Raw genomic sequence first — 19747 nt, 5'->3', positions numbered from 1 at the left:
AAGGAGAAAGATGAAGACGGCGCACTGAAAGAGACTGAGAAAAGAGAGAAAAGGATGACAGTGAGAACTGGATTACAATGACATATCTCAGCTCTACCTTTAGTGCCCCTAACATGGAGTGATCCCTAAGATTACTCAGCCCTCTCAGAGCAAAAACAAAATAAAACAAAAAAACACCAATCGCCACACAAATAATATTAAAATGGGTGTGGGGTTACACAGGTGAATGGTCTTTTTTGGTCATGAAGCAGTCTGTTTGATCAAGCCCCTTACCCACATTACATAATTGTATTTCATTTAGTCATTTCCCTTAATGTTTTTCCCAGCTCCCCTGTCATTCTGCCCCAAGTTCTAGTGTTAGAGATTCTATGGCCTTAGCTATACCAGTATACTTTCATGAGGACATTTATGTAGTTGGTTCCTATAGTAAACACTGACAAGTATGTATAGCATTTAATCATTGACAAAACATGTGTTTTGGCATATCTAGACATTAACATTACTTTTATCTGAGGGAAATGGTAAACAACCTGTTACAAATCACTGTAGCTGCATTTGCTGATATAATGAATCATGAACATTGTCAAGTTATCAAGGTAAAGATTGTAAACTTCTCTACTGAGTTTAGTTTGGTTTGTAGTCTGAACTGGTTTCTATTGTGCTGTACTATGTTAGGCTAGTCAATAGTTGATTGAGGGTCAGTATGTCTGTCGCTACAGGAGATGTTATATAATAGGTTTTAATAATTACTATTTGAGTTTTTAGGTCAGCTCACTGTGTGAGTATATGCACTGCATGGTTGTGTGTGTGGTGTATGTGGGGAGTCAAAGGACATTTTCATTGTATCCATTTTGGTTATAGAGGAAAAGGTCAAATAAAAAGGCGAGAATTGCTTATTGTAAATATGTGGAACTAGCTCTTATCTCTGACCTGTCTAGGAGCTGGCCATAGCAATATTTTAGGTGATGTGAGCAATTGGCTTGTGTGTGGATGGGTGGTTGTTATTGTGGTATACAGCCTACTATCTGTCTAAGACCTGAACCAGCCATTAAGGGGATCACTAGATGTTTATCGAAGTTAACCATTACAAAAAACATCTTTGATTTCTTTATTTAAAGGGACAACGCACATTAATCAACATGAGCACAGCGTTCAACATCTAAATGTGCCAGATTTAGCCAAACAGGCTCATTTTTATCTGCAGTCCCTAGCAGGTCGATGGCTTAAAACAATATATAAGTTACAACAACAACAAAAACATAAAACAAGAAACACATAGGCATTGACAAGTAAAATGACACAGCCACTATTCCAGATCACGACAGCTGGCCGGTTAATGGCAATAACAAAAACAACACAAGTAGCATATACAGTAGACACAGGTAAAAGTGGATAGACACACATTAGAATGCAACAACCACACAGAAGCACACACAGAGACAATACTATAACGACAAAGATAAACACATAATTCAATATAATGGTCAATAACTCTGCATGTGCTGTTTTTATGAGACTTCTGTTGTGGATGTGCCAGTCCAAACGTATTAAATTTATGAAATGGATACTGATGAACTGAGAACATCTTTTCTGAATATTAAACCATGACCACATAATTTAGCAAATGCAGAGCTGAATAATGATTTTGGACATAGCCTGAACACACAAAACCAGTATGAAGACACGTGTAGCACATCTTGCAAAAGCCTAACTATGTGGTTGTTGAAATGTTCACAACAATGTGTGAAATTATGTTTGGTTTATTGTGAATACAAATTAGGTTATTGATGTGTCTTTGTTGAAGGAATGGTTTACAAAAAGAATGGAAAAGAGAGGGAGTCTTGAATTACCATTACTATATAGGCTATAATATAGCCTACAGGTATTGAGCCGGCTGTCAGTTTGCACAGTGTATTATGCAATGCTGACAAGACCCGGTCTCACACACAGCAACCAACTAAATGGAGATTACTAAAGTGAACTTGATAGCGTACCGGCGGGAAAAACGTTTGGAAAACGGAACAACTTATATTTCTGTCCCGACTGCTTTTTCATATTTTGTTACATGCTAAACGTACAGTAAGTTAAACTAGGTTGGCCATCCTCAATGATTATACATTTTGAAAATTGCATGAAGTGTCTTTCTTGTGAAAACGCTTACGTCACGGTCTCCCAAAGTGCAGTCAGCTGGTGAAGTCTTGGAGTCACTGCCTAAAAGGAGACTTAACCCTTCTTCGGTGAAAATATCTAAACGCAGCTTTTCGTTATTTTCAATCCTGGACAGTTTAACTTTCAAGTCTGCTACGCAACCAATTGTATTTATTTTTCTTTTAAGTAAATATCATATTTCCTAGTAGCCTATTTAAACTTTTAAACAAGTGGTAATCCGGTGGTCGCGTGCGACCTAGCGGTAAGTGCACTTCTTCGCATTTCCTGTTTTTTGCGTTTTGTCTGGTGTGATTAAATTGTACGTAATATTAGTTCTTTCAATAGCTTTGAAATATTAAATAGGTGTTTGGTACTCTGTAGTCCTTGGAGTGGCATTTTGCAGGGTTATGATAGTCCCCTTGGTGGTGAGTGCTTCACCAGTTATAATGGATTTTCCAAAAACAGTGTAATTGACAACATGTGCAGAACCAATTCACTGCTGTGCTTTTCACAATTCTGGCATTCTCCAAGCGTGTCGAACCGTTCCCTCTTGTGTCAGAAAGGTGTTTTATCAGCGTTTTTATTTGAGCTGTCTGTGAAAGGTATGAGAGCGCGCTCTGACACGACTCAAACTGGGATTTCACCTTGGATGCGCACGCGACCAACGTCGCGAGTCTGTTTCCAGTGCTTTGACTGCATTTGTTGGGTGTGCTTTGCCTTCGGCAAGGGCACAACCTTTGTTCTCTGACATATCTTATTATTGGGTGTGCTTTGCCTTCGGCAAGGGCACAACCTTTGTTCTCTCACATATATATTATTGGGTGTGCTTTGCCTTCGGCAAGGGCACAACCTTTGTTCTCTCACATATATATTATTGGGTGTGCTTTGCCTTCGGCAAGAGCACAACCTTTGTTCTCACATATATATTTATTATTATTTATTTTTGCCCCCCTAAGCCTCAGTCAATATTTGGACTACATAGACAACCTAGGTGTCAAAAGTTTCGTCTTGGTAGTGATTGAGTTGCTTGTATTTTTATTTACACTACTTTGCACAGTTTAGGATGTTACAACGTTTTTGTGGCAAAAAGTGTATTTTGTCAACGAAGGGTACCAGTGCTAGCCTACGTCACTACGTCAGCACACGTTAGCAACGACGCATGGATACAACGTGATAGAGACGTTCTAGCACGCAAATTGGAGCTTGGATTATGAGTGAAAAATGCCAAACCCCAAAATTACCAACCATTGGGTTTTGTTGAGAAAGCAATTTCGAGTGGAACTGCCATCTCTGATTTTTTATTTCGGTCGTGAAAGTCTTTGTAATTTGAGCGAGTGCGTGTCGCCCGTGAGACTGCCTAGGCGGCAGCCATGCAAGCGTCATAGTAGTTTAGTATTTTCGTAATTTTATAGTTCGGTCAATTCTACACCAAAAAACAGAAGGAGGGCAATGTTATGACGATATGACTATTTTGAAGACAGCCAGATGGTGAGATGTTAATGTAGGTTGCTGTAAAAACTGTGATTGGTTTGCTACGTGAGAGCCCCGTCAGCCTCCGTTGACGATTGCGTCAGCTGTTGTCGATCTCTGATGAGTATTTTCTTAATTTCGTACCAGGGTCAATTCTACATCAAAAATCAGAAGGAGGGCAGTGTTTTTAAAGATATGGCGATTGCGAAGATAGCCAGCGGGTCAGCATATTTTTGTGATGTGTAAAACTTGGAATTTGAGTGACACCGCGGCTTGTTTTGACGTTAGCCTCAGTCAGACTCGGCTCGCCCACAGGCAGTGTGTAGTACTGTCTTCAATGCCACAGCTAAACTTTATGTCAAAAGAAATGTTCTAATTTCCGGCGCTTTCAAACAATCAGTGAAATGTGGAGCAACAGCAGCTAGCTTGTTAGCTTGTGAACTTATTTTGAATTAGCCATTTCCCCTACATTAATGTCAAACTTAATTACGTTTTGGGGGGCATATTTTCAGTTATCAGACGGTACTGTTTGAATCACAATTCCATACTGCCAGTGACAACGTTGTTACAGTAGCTTGTTTCAAAGGGGGTTCGCAGCTGTTTCAAAGGGTGTTCTTAATGAAATATGCAATATGAGTAGGCTAAATGCTTGAAAATATCACTAGAAGGGAAAAACTTAGAGGACGGACCCACCTGCAACCGACGCAAGCAAGCACACCCTACAATTTCCCCAGAAATTGTACCCTCTCTAGTTGGGTGTGCTTTGCCTTCGGCAAGGGCACAACCTTTGTTCTCTCACATATATATTATTGGGTGTGCTTTGCCTTCGGCAAGGGCACAACCTTTGTTCTCTCACATATATATTTATTTATTATTGTTTATTTTCGCCCCCCTAAGGATCAGTCAATATTTGGACTACATACACAACGGCGGTGTCAAAAGGTTCGTCTTGTTAGCGATTGCGTTGGTTGTATTTTTATTTACGTTCCGTTGCATGGTTTAAGTAGAAATTGCGTTTTTGTGGTGAAAAGTGAAGCTAACGGTGGCTAATTTGCTAGCCACAGTCACTGACGTTACAAAAGTCACTACGTCACTAACGTCACGAAAACACGCGTGACTACCTGTAGCAGAACATTCGTTTCGCATCTGTTAACCCTTTGACGCGTACGAACACACCGGTGTGTTGAGTCCTGGCTGGTCCCTGGAGCGTACCAACACACCGGTGTGTTGGAACGCGTCCTTTAGAATGTCCAGTTTGGCTTATTACGTAACAATAAACTCTTCAGCATTAGCCTACGCGTATGTTATAAACATGAATCTCAATTTACTGTATATTTTGAGAAAGTTTACCTTTATTATCCATAAGAAAACGTTCAAACAATTTAGTTTAGCTAATGTTAGCTAACAGCTAACCAAAAATAACTCACGCTTTACTCACGCCACCTAGTAAACCATAATATTATCCGTTTTCCTTGACTTGGCTATCGCTTTCAACAGATTTTACTATTGTACAACCAACCAGAGATCGAAATAATAGATATACGTTCACAAATATGCATCTAAAACATCTGACATTCGTCTGTCTTTCGTCTCGTTTTGAGCTACTAGAGGCCATCTTTGATTTTTTTGTCTTCCGGCAACAAATATGACCCTTGATGATGTACCCCTTGACCCCGTACACCTCAGTATTTTCTCGTGAGAAGAGTAGGTCATCTCGTTGACCATTTGACACCCACAATGCAGAGTACTGATCAAAACAAAAATAAATGGCAGCCTACATTATCGTCATTAGCCAAGTTAGCTTCTCGAAAGCTACACTACGATAATATATCATATCAATTCACTGTGGATTCACCTGTGTGAATATTTAAAAATCGGAACAGTAATGACAGTACTAAGTTATTTTAATAAATATTTTAATAAGTTAAAAAGCCCACACCAACACGTTTCTTAATTTTTAACACGTATCCTTTTACTCATTTCAGGTAGCTAATTACATGTCCAGGAAAGGGTACAATCTCGTCATTGTCACGTTACATATCAATGAATATCATTAGCACACAGCTATAAAAAATATCACATCAAAATTATTTAAAACCTTGACACTGTGTAGGGGTAGGCAAAGCTTCCGTCAACATATCGGCAAAAAGGTACAGCATGTTTGAGTTGTGTGATGTACTGGCTATGTTTAGGACATGATCCTTTACACAGGATCCACTATGGACATCCAGGATCATGAAGGGCTTGGGATTTCTGGATCTGTTGTCATGACAAGTCAACTGGTATTTATTGTCATCATATACTTACAGTACACAATGAAACAAAACAACGTTCTTCCAGGACCTAGACATAACCTAGACAACTACAACAACTGTGTGGAATTAGGTCAATAAAATTGGTCCAATAAGACAAGATGAAATTTGTGACAAATGCCTCAAAACACCAAGAAGTGGGGATACTGTGAATGTAAACAAGTAAGCTAGTGCAAGGGAAACTGAATGTAAACATAACATACTAATACCATAATACATGGACATCAGTTATTGAGGTAGCAGCAATATGCAAAAATATTGAGTTTGATGATGTACAGGAGCGTGTGGGATGCATGGGTTTGTCCACAATGCGTGTGGGTTTGGGGATGCAGCATTTCGTATAGATGTTTGTGAGGGAGGGCAGAGAGATCCTGACTATCTTCTCAGCTGTCCTCACTGTCCTCTGCAGGCCGTGATGCAGCTCCTTGGGATGCTCTCTACAGTCCCTCTATGCAATGTGGTGAGGGTGTGGGATGGGAGATGGGCTTTCAGCCTTTGCAAAAAAATAAACATGCTGCTGGTACATCAAGGAATTAGGTGTTTGACGGTCTCGTTGATGTTCAGCAAGGAATGGTCACTTTGTGCTGACCGTACTTGCTCGACACCTGAGAGAAGGCCATGTACTATACATGGACAATTTGTACAGCAGTGCTGTCATGTTCTGTTTCTTGGAACGGGACCTGTGCGGGCCAACATTCACCTGTAAAATTATAGGGAGATGTTCAAGATATAGAAAACGGTCAACAGCAGGCAATCAAGTGGTATGACAAGTGGTGCGTTTCATTACCCTATGAAACATTACAGTCATACATTGCCGTCTTGTCATTTCAATAGGTTGTTAGATTGAATAAGCATAAAGTCTGGTTTATTCTACATGTCGTCCATCAACTAGCCCTAGCCCAGATTTTCCAAACAAATTACACTTGCCTCTCATTTTTGCTTGAACTGTGGCCTGACAATAAATGAGGAATACATTTTCTATCAACACGGAAATTAATGACAGTAGATGGTAGCAAGAGATCACAAAACATAGCCATCAATATAGAATGGATGTCTGAATTATTGTGTTTGCTTTAATTGGACTAAACATGGTGTAGCGGGGTTTGCTCGTTTAAGATTAGCAATACTTAATTTATAATAAAGTATGTAGTTCTTGGGGCACCACCTCTTATTGTTAAAGGGATAGAGGAAACCTTATTGAATAATATTTAAATAATAGCCTTCGTAATAATCAGTCTAATCTTAAGGAATGAATTCGTTCTAAGAGTAGAGCCAATCGTAACATCAGTGAACACGCACGTCAAAATATCTTTACAATGAATTTATTCAAGTAAGGTAAACAGATCTTATGAAAGTTGGATTATGGGTTTGATATGAGAGATTGGTTTCAATGAACAGAATGAAATGGTCTAACTTAAAGAAAGGCAGAAATTGTACAGTCAGTGATTACATCCTTACAAATCATAAACAGAGCTCACGCCAATGCCATGTCGAGGAGGAAAGAGCGTTAGCCATAGTTACGTTTGATCAGGGGTTGATCAATGATGTTGAGGGCGGTTTGCGCCAAAGGTCCATTTGAAGAATCTGAAGTCACAGCGCGGCTGCGCTGGGTCATGTGACTGAGTCTGCGGGATCTCAGTGAAGTCGCATTTGGAATTGCGTTTTGGGTTCTTCTGTTGAAACGTCCAGATAGTGACGCGTTCACTATAAAGTTGAATCTCAGGAGAAGCTTGGCGACGTCCTTGGAACGCCAATCCTGATGGCGTTCATGCCATGGTCGGTTTCGCTGGAGTCCGAGATTGATGGTCATCTTAGGGCTTTATACAGTTCGAGGGAGGACCCGTCTGGGGTCAGATGTGGATTGGGGGAAGTTGGGTTCTCAACTCCCCCCTCCTTCCTTCACACCTACCAAAGGTGTGATCTGATCTTTGGCTGGTTCATTCGATGGTTCAAATATTGTTCTGGACATCTTGGTACAGTTACAAAATATAGTTGAATGATTGTTTTATTATGATAGCTTCGTGTAGATACCAAGAATGACGTGGTTATCTTTCAGGAAGAAGGAGTTGTTACTAGAATCAAGATTTCAGTGAACACAACATTAAAACAAAGTAACAAACATAACACAAATATCCCTCTCATAATTCTCCACCTTGTACTCTTGTGGTAAAGGTGAAGTCTCAAGACTTTCCTCAAAAGTTCTGATCAAGGTATGTTCTTTGTTCAAATCGCCGCCGAAACGGATAGCAAATGGTCGCTGGAGACGTGTTGTCTAAATCAGGCCCTTTGAAGCTTGCAAGCTAGCAGGAGGGCTGATTAGGTAGATTGGGGAGGCCCCCCCCCCCCCTTCTATGGTTCCTTTGCATCGGCGTTTGGTGGGTAATCAGCATACTGAGGGTGTCACAAGGGCTGATTCTGATGTGATTGAATCACTCTTCAGGTGTGGCAAGATGTTGGCTCCGTGTGGTCTTGTGGACCTCACTACATCCCCCCGGATGTCAACTTTCATAGACCGTCGTCGATGAAACTGTTGACATGAAGACAAGAGAAGAAAGACCACAGCAGCGTAACAGCATGTCACCCCCCCTCCCCAGACATTGGCATGGCTATGAGTGATTAAGCTATGACATGACATAGGAAAAAGGTTGAGAGGAAATTATTGAAACAAAAAGAGGCACTTGAAGTGGCTTACAATGGCCGTAGCAATTGAAGCTTTGTGACTAGGGGTCTAGATGAGGGAAAAGTTGTCGGCTTTCCAATCTTTTTAAATCAAACTAGTTTCAATAAACTCATTTAGGTTATGGTTACAATTGACTGCCAAAGACGTATACAAATAACAAATAAAGGTACAAGGTAATTATAGTACATACTTTACACAATTATAGTTACTAAGTAGCTTCTTGAAGTCAACGTAACTAAACCACATTGATGAACTGCATCTAATAATGTAACTTTAGTTTGGCAACCACTGTTATTTTAAAACACAGTTAGCTGTGGGAATAGTCAATGCTTTTTTCGACAAGCTATCGTGGCGGCATAATAGGTTACGTGTAGAAACTGCATTGTTTAGTTGCTTCTAAACAAAAGTCCTTCAGGACTAAGCACTACTGTCTGTTTCCCTGAACTAGACATGTGCACCAACGTATTAGTTGGTTGGTTAATTCACTTAACCAAATAGCTACACTATTAAAAATAGAGGCTATAATAAAGGCTCTTATGCTACTTTCCGTGAAGAGCTGGCCGAGGCAGATTACAACGTAAATGTCGGGGCAGCGGTGTTTCTGAGCACGCGCGTACCTCCGGTCAAACCTAGCCGCTTCCTTTGAGCTAGCTGGTCCCACACACACACTCGTGGTGGCGGTAGGTTACGTGTACAGAACTGCGTTGTTTAGTTGCTTCTAAACAAAAGTCCTTCAGGACTAAGCACTACTGTCTGTTTCCCTGAACTAGACATGTGCACCAACGTATTAGTTGGTTGGTTAATTCACTTAACCAAATAGCTACACTATTTAAAATAGAGGCTATAATAAAGGCTCTTATGCTACTTTCCGTGAAGAGCTGGCCGAGGCAGATTACAACGTAAATGTCGGGGCAGCGGTGTTTCTGAGCACGCGCGTACCTCCGGTCAAACCTAGCCGCTTCCTTTGAGCTAGCTGGTCCCACACACACACTAGCAGCTATTTCACGAAAAACAATTGAATACGCACACAGCCACTGTAGCCCAGGCACAGTAGTATTAAATACATGGTGCTACATACAGTTAGAGCTCGCTCTATTTTAACAGTTCGTTTCACAAAAGTTACGATTGCTCATTTCAATCTATCTTAGCCTCACACGGGGCGCCATTATGTAGCGGGGTTTGCTCGTTTAAGATTAGCAATACTTAATTTATAATAAAGTATGTAGTTCTTGGGGCACCACCTCTTATTGTTAAAGGGATAGAGGAAACCTTATTGAATAATATTTAAATAATAGCCTTCGTAATAATCAGTCTAATCTTAAGGAATGAATTCGTTCTAAGAGTAGAGCCAATCGTAACATCAGTGAACACGCACGTCAAAATATCTTTACAATGAATTTATTCAAGTAAGGTAAACAGATCTTATGAAAGTTGGATTATGGGTTTGATATGAGAGATTGGTTTCAATGAACAGAATGAAATGGTCTAACTTAAAGAAAGGCAGAAATTGTACAGTCAGTGATTACATCCTTACAAATCATAAACAGAGCTCACGCCAATGCCATGTCGAGGAGGAAAGAGCGTTAGCCATAGTTACGTTTGATCAGGGGTTGATCAATGATGTTGAGGGCGGTTTGCGCCAAAGGTCCATTTGAAGAATCTGAAGTCACAGCGCGGCTGCGCTGGGTCATGTGACTGAGTCTGCGGGATCTCAGTGAAGTCGCATTTGGAATTGCGTTTTGGGTTCTTCTGTTGAAACGTCCAGATAGTGACGCGTTCACTATAAAGTTGAATCTCAGGAGAAGCTTGGCGACGTCCTTGGAACGCCAATCCTGATGGCGTTCATGCCATGGTCGGTTTCGCTGGAGTCCGAGATTGATGGTCATCTTAGGGCTTTATACAGTTCGAGGGAGGACCCGTCTGGGGTCAGATGTGGATTGGGGGAAGTTGGGTTCTCAACTCCCCCCTCCTTCCTTCACACCTACCAAAGGTGTGATCTGATCTTTGGCTGGTTCATTCGATGGTTCAAATATTGTTCTGGACATCTTGGTACAGTTACAAAATATAGTTGAATGATTGTTTTATTATGATAGCTTCGTGTAGATACCAAGAATGACGTGGTTATCTTTCAGGAAGAAGGAGTTGTTACTAGAATCAAGATTTCAGTGAACACAACATTAAAACAAAGTAACAAACATAACACAAATATCCCTCTCATAATTCTCCACCTTGTACTCTTGTGGTAAAGGTGAAGTCTCAAGACTTTCCTCAAAAGTTCTGATCAAGGTATGTTCTTTGTTCAAATCGCCGCCGAAACGGATAGCAAATGGTCGCTGGAGACGTGTTGTCTAAATCAGGCCCTTTGAAGCTTGCAAGCTAGCAGGAGGGCTGATTAGGTAGATTGGGGAGGCCCCCCCCCCCTTCTATGGTTCCTTTGCATCGGCGTTTGGTGGGTAATCAGCATACTGAGGGTGTCACAAGGGCTGATTCTGATGTGATTGAATCACTCTTCAGGTGTGGCAAGATGTTGGCTCCGTGTGGTCTTGTGGACCTCACTACAATGGCAAGTTAGTAATCGCTAGTTACCTGAATAATACCCTTTACTACGAGCTAGCTAGCAAAAACATCAGATAGTGGAAAACAACCACAGGTCATGCTTTCGTCTCAATATCATGCCACAGGTATGTGTATATTTTGTGGGTATAAATAATCTACTCACCAGAAAAGTTTCCCAGATAAATTGAAGCCAACCAAAAAGGTTTGAAGGTATCCAAGCAGCATGAGCTTGCTTGATCGCCTTTCGCCGAGGTGTCTGGGAGTCATGTTCCAGTCTCGCCTACAGTATAGCTCAATTTGGTTGACGATCAACAGTTGCTGCTAATTTACTTGGCTATGTTACGTAGTTTGTGTAGTAGGATTATAACAAAGTAATGCAAGTGCATCTAGTCAGTCTAGCGTATTACTAGGATTGTAATGTATCGTTTTGTTTTCGTTTAGCTGGCTTCCATCCAGTAACTTATTTTGTGAACACTGGCTGCGTTGCCAACTCAGAAGGTTTACGAGATGGAAGCCAGCTAGAGAAAACAAAACGATGAATATAAATGAAATTAGACTGACTGGATGTATCCAAATTATTTTGTATTCGTTATAATCCGACCACACAAACAACGTAACATAGCCTAGTAAATTAGCAACAGCTAACTTGTTGATTGACTCTTTACTACACTACGAGCTAGCTAGTTTGGCAAAAACATCACCTCGTGAAATACAACAGTTCATGCTTTCATCTCAGTATCGTGCAAACTATATGGGTGGTATAATTTGAGTTATACAAATACTTCAGTCACCAGAATAATAGCCAAAATATCTACTTTGAAGGTTTCCGCCAGTCCCCTGAAGCGGAAGAAATACGTAACGAGAAGGTGGATAAACAAAACAACCAATGAATGGAGTATTCGTCACTAATACGGGGTGCAAACTAGGTCAATGGAAAATGTGAACCGATAAATACTTAAATTGTATAGCAATTCGATTTTAATGCGTCATAATCAATTTCTGGAACGTTGAGATTGATCCAAACTCACACGCATAAAAAACTCACTCTGGGGGACCAGTCAAGGAATTTAGAACCTACGTGTGAAAGGGTTAACTTGGGGGATAGCTAGGCTAACTATAGCTTTACTGTAAGGCAGCTGCAGAAACGCCACAAGCAAAGAGGCCAGGGTGATAACTATTTACTAATTTTACTTTGTGATGTGAAACACAATTGTGAAATGTAATGTACAATATTAGCTGATATTATTAAGGAAGTAGGCCCACATCTACTTTCGGAAACGGTAGTAGTAGTCTACTATTTCACTGAAGCATTAGCATGACATTAGCCTCTGTTGCCCGGGCAACACATAGCTACTACAGTGGTCTATGATGCATCTGTTTTCAATCGTTAAAATAAACATTCCTCACAAATACATTTTCGTTGTAGGATTTATTATGACATTACATTACAAGTAAACGATTTGTTGGTGAAATTATCATTACCTGTGGTTTCAAACCAGTGTTGCTCACTGCAACGCTGTAGCTTACGCGAGACACACTACAAAAACATCTACACAGCTGTTTAGGAAGTCAAACGGCGACAGAACATGTTCGGCACTCCCCTTACTTAAATCAAAAGTCTTTCAATAGGTGAAACTATCTGACTACTAACCTGAACTTCATTGCCACAGCCTAAACTTTGTCAATCTGTTCATGAAAATAATTAATTTCAGCCTAAACCGTACAACGGAACGTTCAATCCAATTCAACCAACGCAATCGCTACCAAGACGAACACAGCAGTAGTCTAGTGTACTGTAGTAGAATTTACCGGGGCAGCTTCTCCACACAGGGCTATATCGCATTTTGCGTTGTTACTGACAATGATCGCTACCAGTGAGCTTTTTATGAATGAGCAATTTTCCACTAAATAAATGTCAAGCTTATTTACGTTTTTGGGGGCATTTTTTCAGTTAGCAGATGGTAATGTTTGAATCGCGATTCCATCTTCTACTGCCGGTAACGTCGTAGAATAATCTTCAAAGGGGGTTCTTTATTAATGAATGAATGCAATATGAGTAGGCTAAATGCCTGAAAATATCACGAGAAGGGAAAACTTAAAAGGACGTTTAAGTCATAGAGATTAGGTCAATTTTTACACCGGTCTGCCAAATTTATTCGTTGATTCAGCTATGAGGCTGCCTCTTGCAGGGGAAATGAGAAGACATCATATTTCATTCTACACTTAACTCGTATTTTGAGTTGTAAATGAGCAGCAAAAAAAAGATGCTTTTAAATCTATGTAATCTTTATAAATAATAAGTAGGCCCTATGCATTTTTATATAAAATATACAGAAATATCAGTTGTAAAAATGTCATTAAAAAACGGACCCCTGTGCAACCGAAGCAGCAAGCACACCCTACAATTTCCCCAGAAATTGTACCCTCTCTAGTTATTATTATTTTCCCACCCCTAAGGATCAGTCAATATTTGGACTACATAGAAAACGGCGGTGTCAAAATGTTCGTCTTGGTCTCGATTGCGTTGCTTCTATTGGGATTTACGTTCCGTTGCACGGTTTAGGCTGAACTTAAGTTTTTGTGGCAAAAAGTGCCTTGTGTCAACAAAGGGTACTCAGTGCTAGCCTACGTCACAACGTCAGCACACGTTAGCAACGACGCATGGATACAACGTGCATAGATGTGCTGTTGCACAGCGAGTATTGTGCCGTGGTGTACTAACAGCATCATACATGTACATTTAAGCAAATCAAGACTTGCATGTGCAGTAAGTAATGTAACATTAAATAATGTATTAAACTCAAGCTTGTGTGGTGCGTCGCTGGCTTCAGTGCCACAGCCTAAACGTTCTCATTTCCGGCGCTTTCAAACAATCCCCTCACTCAGTTAAGTTTGGCTAGCCACCGCAACTAGCTTGCTCGTAGCAATCCTCTTTTGAATTAGCCAATTCTCCCTAAATAGATGTCAAGCTTATTTACGTTTTTGGGGGCATATTTTCAGTTGGCAGAGGGTACTGTTTGAATCGCGATTCCATCTGAAATACTGCCGTTGAAAGCGTTATTACAGTCGTTTGTTTCAAAGTTTTTTTTATTTATTTATTTTATTTTTTATGAATTACGCAATCAGGGTTTTTCCTGGGTCAAAATGGGTGCTCCAAAAAAAAAAAAAATGTATTCTTTTTTTCTTCCTTTTTCTAATCAATGTATTTATTCCCAGGTGTTTTGCACCCCCCTCTGTAATAGTCTAATAGCTAATGTAATATTGCACATATTTTCATCCTATTTCCCCTAAAGCAATAAAGTTAGGCTACTTAAAGACACCTTACACTCAAAGTATGCTCTAAATGGCATAAATGCTGCCAATTAATAATTGACGTAACAACTGATATGGTAAAATTCTAGCGGCACTGTGTAGATTTGAATAGTCAAGAGATGGCGGTTACAATAAATTTATTTTGCTTGTACAAATCAAGATTTAACAAAGTACTTTGTGATCAGTCTAACGAAGGAGGTGCTAGCCACAGGTCGTTCGCCAGAGTGATACAGAACAACCCCAAAACCCTACATTATATCAACTTTAGATCAAATGGTTCCTCTGAACTCTGTGATTGGTCCGCACTGCTCAGTGACAGTGACTTCATATCAAGTTCCCACGGTTCTTTAATGTGGCCTCTCTCCCCAAACCAGTAGATAGTAAAACCACAGGAGTTCAGCAGTCAAATGGTCAACTGTCCTTTGTGTGGGCACTTCAAACAAGTATTTGATTAACCCCACCCAATGCAACAGGAAGGGTCAGAGCAGCAGATCACAATAACAATACAGTTGAATCCCCATTGTCTCCAGACCAGCTGTCTCTTCCTCCCCAGGTGTCATAAACTGCAAATGGCATCTCTACCAAATGGAGTTGACTCTTAATCAACTTTAGACTTCCGTTAAAACACATTCCTCATATATGAAACACACACATTATAACTGTATTCCAAAATTTCCACGACAATGCCACAATTTTCTTTTTTTACAATAGCATAAACCCAAACAATTAATCAAGAAAAATAAAATTCAAACATTAACATAAGAAATGCTAGTCTCAAGACAAAACCCATTGTACCCCGTACACCACAAAGTCCAGGTTGTCGGAACTGATGCCATGGTCGTGCATCCGTAGTGGCCATCTTCAGTTGAATGTAGGCAAACTTCTGTCAGGCGGTGTAGTCTAGTCGAATCGATTGCAAACGACGATCAAATTGCTCAGGGCAACTTTCAACGACACTGCACTTCGCGTACAGCTCGGAAATTTCCTTGGTACTACGCAGAACGCGTATCCTCTGCTTCCGTCTCCAGACAAGGTGCACGCAATGGTTAGCGTGTATCCACGTTGCTCTTCCCTCCGATCTTAACCGCCGGATTAGTCGTCAGGAGAATCTGGTATGGCCCCGTCCACCTTGGGTTTTACCAGGCGTTTCAGGTCCTTCACCACGATCCAGTCCTCTGGTATCAAATCATGCAGCGGTCCAGTCATAGGAATAGCCTCCTTCACCTGCCTGTGAATCTCACACAAAATAGACTCCAAAAAGGTTGCACAGTGATAAACAAGCACATTCTCACAGAGGTCAGTTAAAGGTAACTGACTTCTTGTCGTCTGACTTCGTCTTCAAAGTTCTGTTCTCTCATTCAACTGAAGTGATTAACACAATGTTAAATCCTATCAACACCAAAATAACTTCCTTAAACAAGTGTGACCCATTATCATTACATAACCTCAAAGAAAAATCCCATCGAAAATAATCTAAATTAACAAAAGCTTGATCACTGAGCCCCTGAGAAGTCTAAAACTTCTTCCCATCCAACAACCATCAAAACAGTATCACTTCTCCAAAAATTGAACTCTACAAAATCCATCTATCAATACCCAAATAGTTTCTCTAACCTTAACTGTGAAGCTTATCGTGTTTAAATTCCTTTTCTCATACTACTTGTCCCACATATGAAGAACTGACAAAAAATGACTATGCATCCATTACAAATCCTCTTGTATGCTAAAATAATGGATTCTTGATATCACACAAACTGTAGAGGCATGATCTTTCCATGTGTTAACTTAGCAAAATCTCAAGATAAATGTTTTATGCAGACCATACAACCTCCATTTTTTATTCTCATATCCTTCCTTTTTCCAAAACGCATTTTCTTGTGGATTAGTCCAAGTTCAAATCTCCATTCCACCATTCCTTTCTCCATCTGTCCGCTGTATTCTGTAATTCTTATCAAATATACTCAAACAAAACAAAATTCTCACTCTGGGTTAAATACAGTACAATATTTTCAACTCAGCAATATCATATCAAACCCTCACAATCCTATCACAAATCCAAACTACTGAAGCTAAATTCATAAAACCATAAAACCCCATAGTCACTCTCTGTTTGGATCAGTCAGTCATAAATTCCTAAACGTCATCTCTTCCTCTCTAAGAAGCCTGCGCTTCCCTTAAAGAATCTGTAACAAATGTTGTATCAAGGTCACACAACAATTTTCCTCAAAAGAGTCCTGTAAGCCCAAATTTGTCAAGTTAGGCTCATCCGGACATAGCAACATCATCTCATCACTTCCTGTAAACATATCAACATCAAAAACATATTCTAGTTAGTTCATCAATGCATTCAGGCAATCTAGAAACTGCTCCAGCTAGTATCAGCACTAGCATTTTCCCTGTGGAATAATCATAATTGTTAGAGTGAATTCCACATTTGCATACAGCAAGTTGTGTCCCAGATCAAACTAAGAAACTTCCTGTTTCCATACCTTTCCCAAAATCATATGTAACACCAATGATGTATTTAACTATCAGTAAAAATATTTTAACTCTTTTCCCTTTTATGAATTAACAAGCTTACACTGAAGCAAACAACTTTTGAACCAATTTGTATAAAATAAAACTATTTTAGAAAACAACCAAATTACGAATAACCTCAACTTTTAGTCTCTATCTTTTCTTCAAAAAACCTTTAGGAACAGTTCAAATGAATACCTTTACATTTCAGATTCCCTTTTAATTTTTTTGTATTTAAATTCACCAAATCAAATCTCTCTTTTTCCAAGACATGTAGAAAACCAGCATCACTACCCTAAACCAGAATTTAATCTGTATGATTCCAAAATAAAACATAGACCATAAAATGTTCTTAATGTAACCAAACTTATACCCCATCTATATTTCTATATAGGTTAGATAGGTAGAACTTCATAACTTGCTTTGGCTGCAGTCCAGAACAAGCTACTTCGTTCTAACCATCACACCACAATTTATCAGACTTAATAAGTCTTCCCAAATTATTTCAAAACCAAGTTATCATAACCCTCTTTATGAACCAATACCATAATGATACAACCTCATCACAGCCTAACTGTTTATCCCAAAACATTGTACCATGCCCTTAAGACCATGCCCTTTTTCTTTTAAACCTTTAAATTCACAATTTAACATAAACCCGTAAAACAAAACCTTATTCTTTAACTCCTCAAAAGTTTCATCAAAGCATGTAATGTATACACCTTTGAATATTCCTATATTTACCAGCTATCTCAATTACTCTTTGTTAGTGAATCAACTCAAATAAACCATCGCGCATTTCAAAACTCGAATCAAACAAACAGCGCCCTCTGGAACAAAGCAAAAACTCTCAACCTTTTTTCTCTTTTTTTTTAAACAACACAGATGGTTGGCGTTTACCATCTATTCACTTAATTTTGCTAAAGTATAACTTTTCCAATTCAATTAGAACTAATTTACGAACCAGGGTCTAATTTCTGCATTTTTATGGATACCATCACACACAAAACTCACATAATTATGCAGAATTATACCCTCTGGGATCACCTTTGTAAGACTCAACGTAACGGGACTCTTTTTTAGCCCCCACCTTTCCTCGGAATTTCTGAAACTCATTTAAAATGTCCTCAAACAAACAAAACCTTGTTAGCAAATGTCTCAAAATACTCATCACCCAACATATTTCAAAAATAACCAAATTAATATGTAAAATTCGCTCCAAATGTATCTATTTCTCTAAATTTGCGTCTTTGTAAATTTCTCAACTTCCGTCTGCGCATGCGTCATGCGGTTACTCCTGGATTTCAAATGTCAAGCTGCAATTCCTTTACTAGCCTGTACCCGCCTGTCGGTCTGTTAGTTTGTTAGCCAATGTCGTTGCCATAGTTGCAAATTCAACTTCCTGGACTCTCCTTTGTCTCAGGACAGAACAAAATGCACTTCCTCCACGTTTTCACCATTAGCCATTAACCAACAGTCACAGCCTGGATTTTCTTTACAAGTCTATCAACCATTAGTACTATTTCAATTTCCACATAAAAATTAGGCTCCGAAATCTACATATGCACCTAATATCACTCGTCAGAGAATGACAGTTTACCCATGTATTAGCATTCTGGTTGGACAAAGCTCCAACTTCAAGTCCATTTAAATAGGTAAATATGAATACCACCAAACCCAACACATTTCAACAAATCATCTCAGCAGCAATAAACACACATATGTAGCACCTTTGCCCTTGACAACAATCGCAATTCAGTCTCTAACTAGTTCCCCTTGTATACACTTCAGTCCCTCGGACTGGCTCAATCTTTCTAATCACTTATTCATAACCCTTTACATATTTCTTTAAACGGTAACATCTGTGAACTCCCACAAAATAAAAAATTTAAAAACCATCGAACATTTCCAGACATAAACAAAAATATTCCTTAAACAACATAACATTTCCGTTTGAACACATAACTTTCTATAAAAGTTTCAATAACCCCGGGATTGTAATTCTTCAAATGAATATCGCTTTTGTTGCCAAAACTGGCCTTTTACCAATTATCCTACCCAAAAACTAAATTTCCAGCGCATTATTCAATAACGAATCAAGCTCATAATATAGAAAATCGGTCTGTACATAATTTCCAAATCAAGAGTATGGCAACTCACAATATTTTCTTAAGTTTGACAAAGAAACAGAAACACACATCTGTTTTCCAACCAATATACTTCTCAATTCAACGTCAAATTCTCTATAAAATGAGTGTTTTTTTATTTATTTTTTTGCACTCATGTTTGGGCCACTGCACGCAGAATGGGCTTCACTGAAAGAATCAACTTCCGCTAGGCTCAAGCGCATGCGCCTCTTTTCAAGTGGAGAATTCAGTCAAAGAATTAACATTAGCATTTTCAAAACAGAATGTCTCCGTCTTCAAAAACAAATGCCTTCTGGCGGTAATCAGACCGATGTAAAGTCTAACATCAAATATATACCGGTTAACACAGAGTTGTAAAACAATATAACAAGTCAATCGTCTCTCCTCTACCAACAGTGTCAACCGATAAACATTGTACGCCACCATTTCGGAACTCAACTTCCGGTCACGAACCCCTCTGATTTGAGAGTTCGCTCACAATTTCCAGAAAACTTTCAAGTGATGACACATCTCCGGACATTCACGTACATTTTGCTCAAATTCCCACAATTAAAGCACGCATTTTGGATTGACCTAGCAATTCGTGTTGGCCTACATGTTTTTCA

At 39.4% G+C, this 19747-nt stretch overlaps 1 protein-coding gene across 1 annotated transcript in view; it reads left to right on the top strand.

Moving 5' to 3' along the window:
* The first annotated feature begins 2021 nt into the window (after positions 1 to 2021).
* The window catches only part of kifc3 (kinesin family member C3), a 76819-nt gene continuing 59093 nt past the window's right edge, over positions 2022 to 19747 (top strand). The window contains exon 1 of the mRNA XM_062471905.1: positions 2022 to 2410. The gene's annotated coding sequence lies outside the window, so the exon portion shown is untranslated. The remainder of the gene's footprint in view (positions 2411 to 19747) is intronic.

This window comes from Osmerus eperlanus, chromosome 10 (assembly GCF_963692335.1).
Source record: "Osmerus eperlanus chromosome 10, fOsmEpe2.1, whole genome shotgun sequence".
Taxonomy (NCBI): Eukaryota; Metazoa; Chordata; class Actinopteri; order Osmeriformes; family Osmeridae; genus Osmerus; species Osmerus eperlanus.
This window is presented reverse-complemented; position numbering and strand designations above follow the sequence as displayed.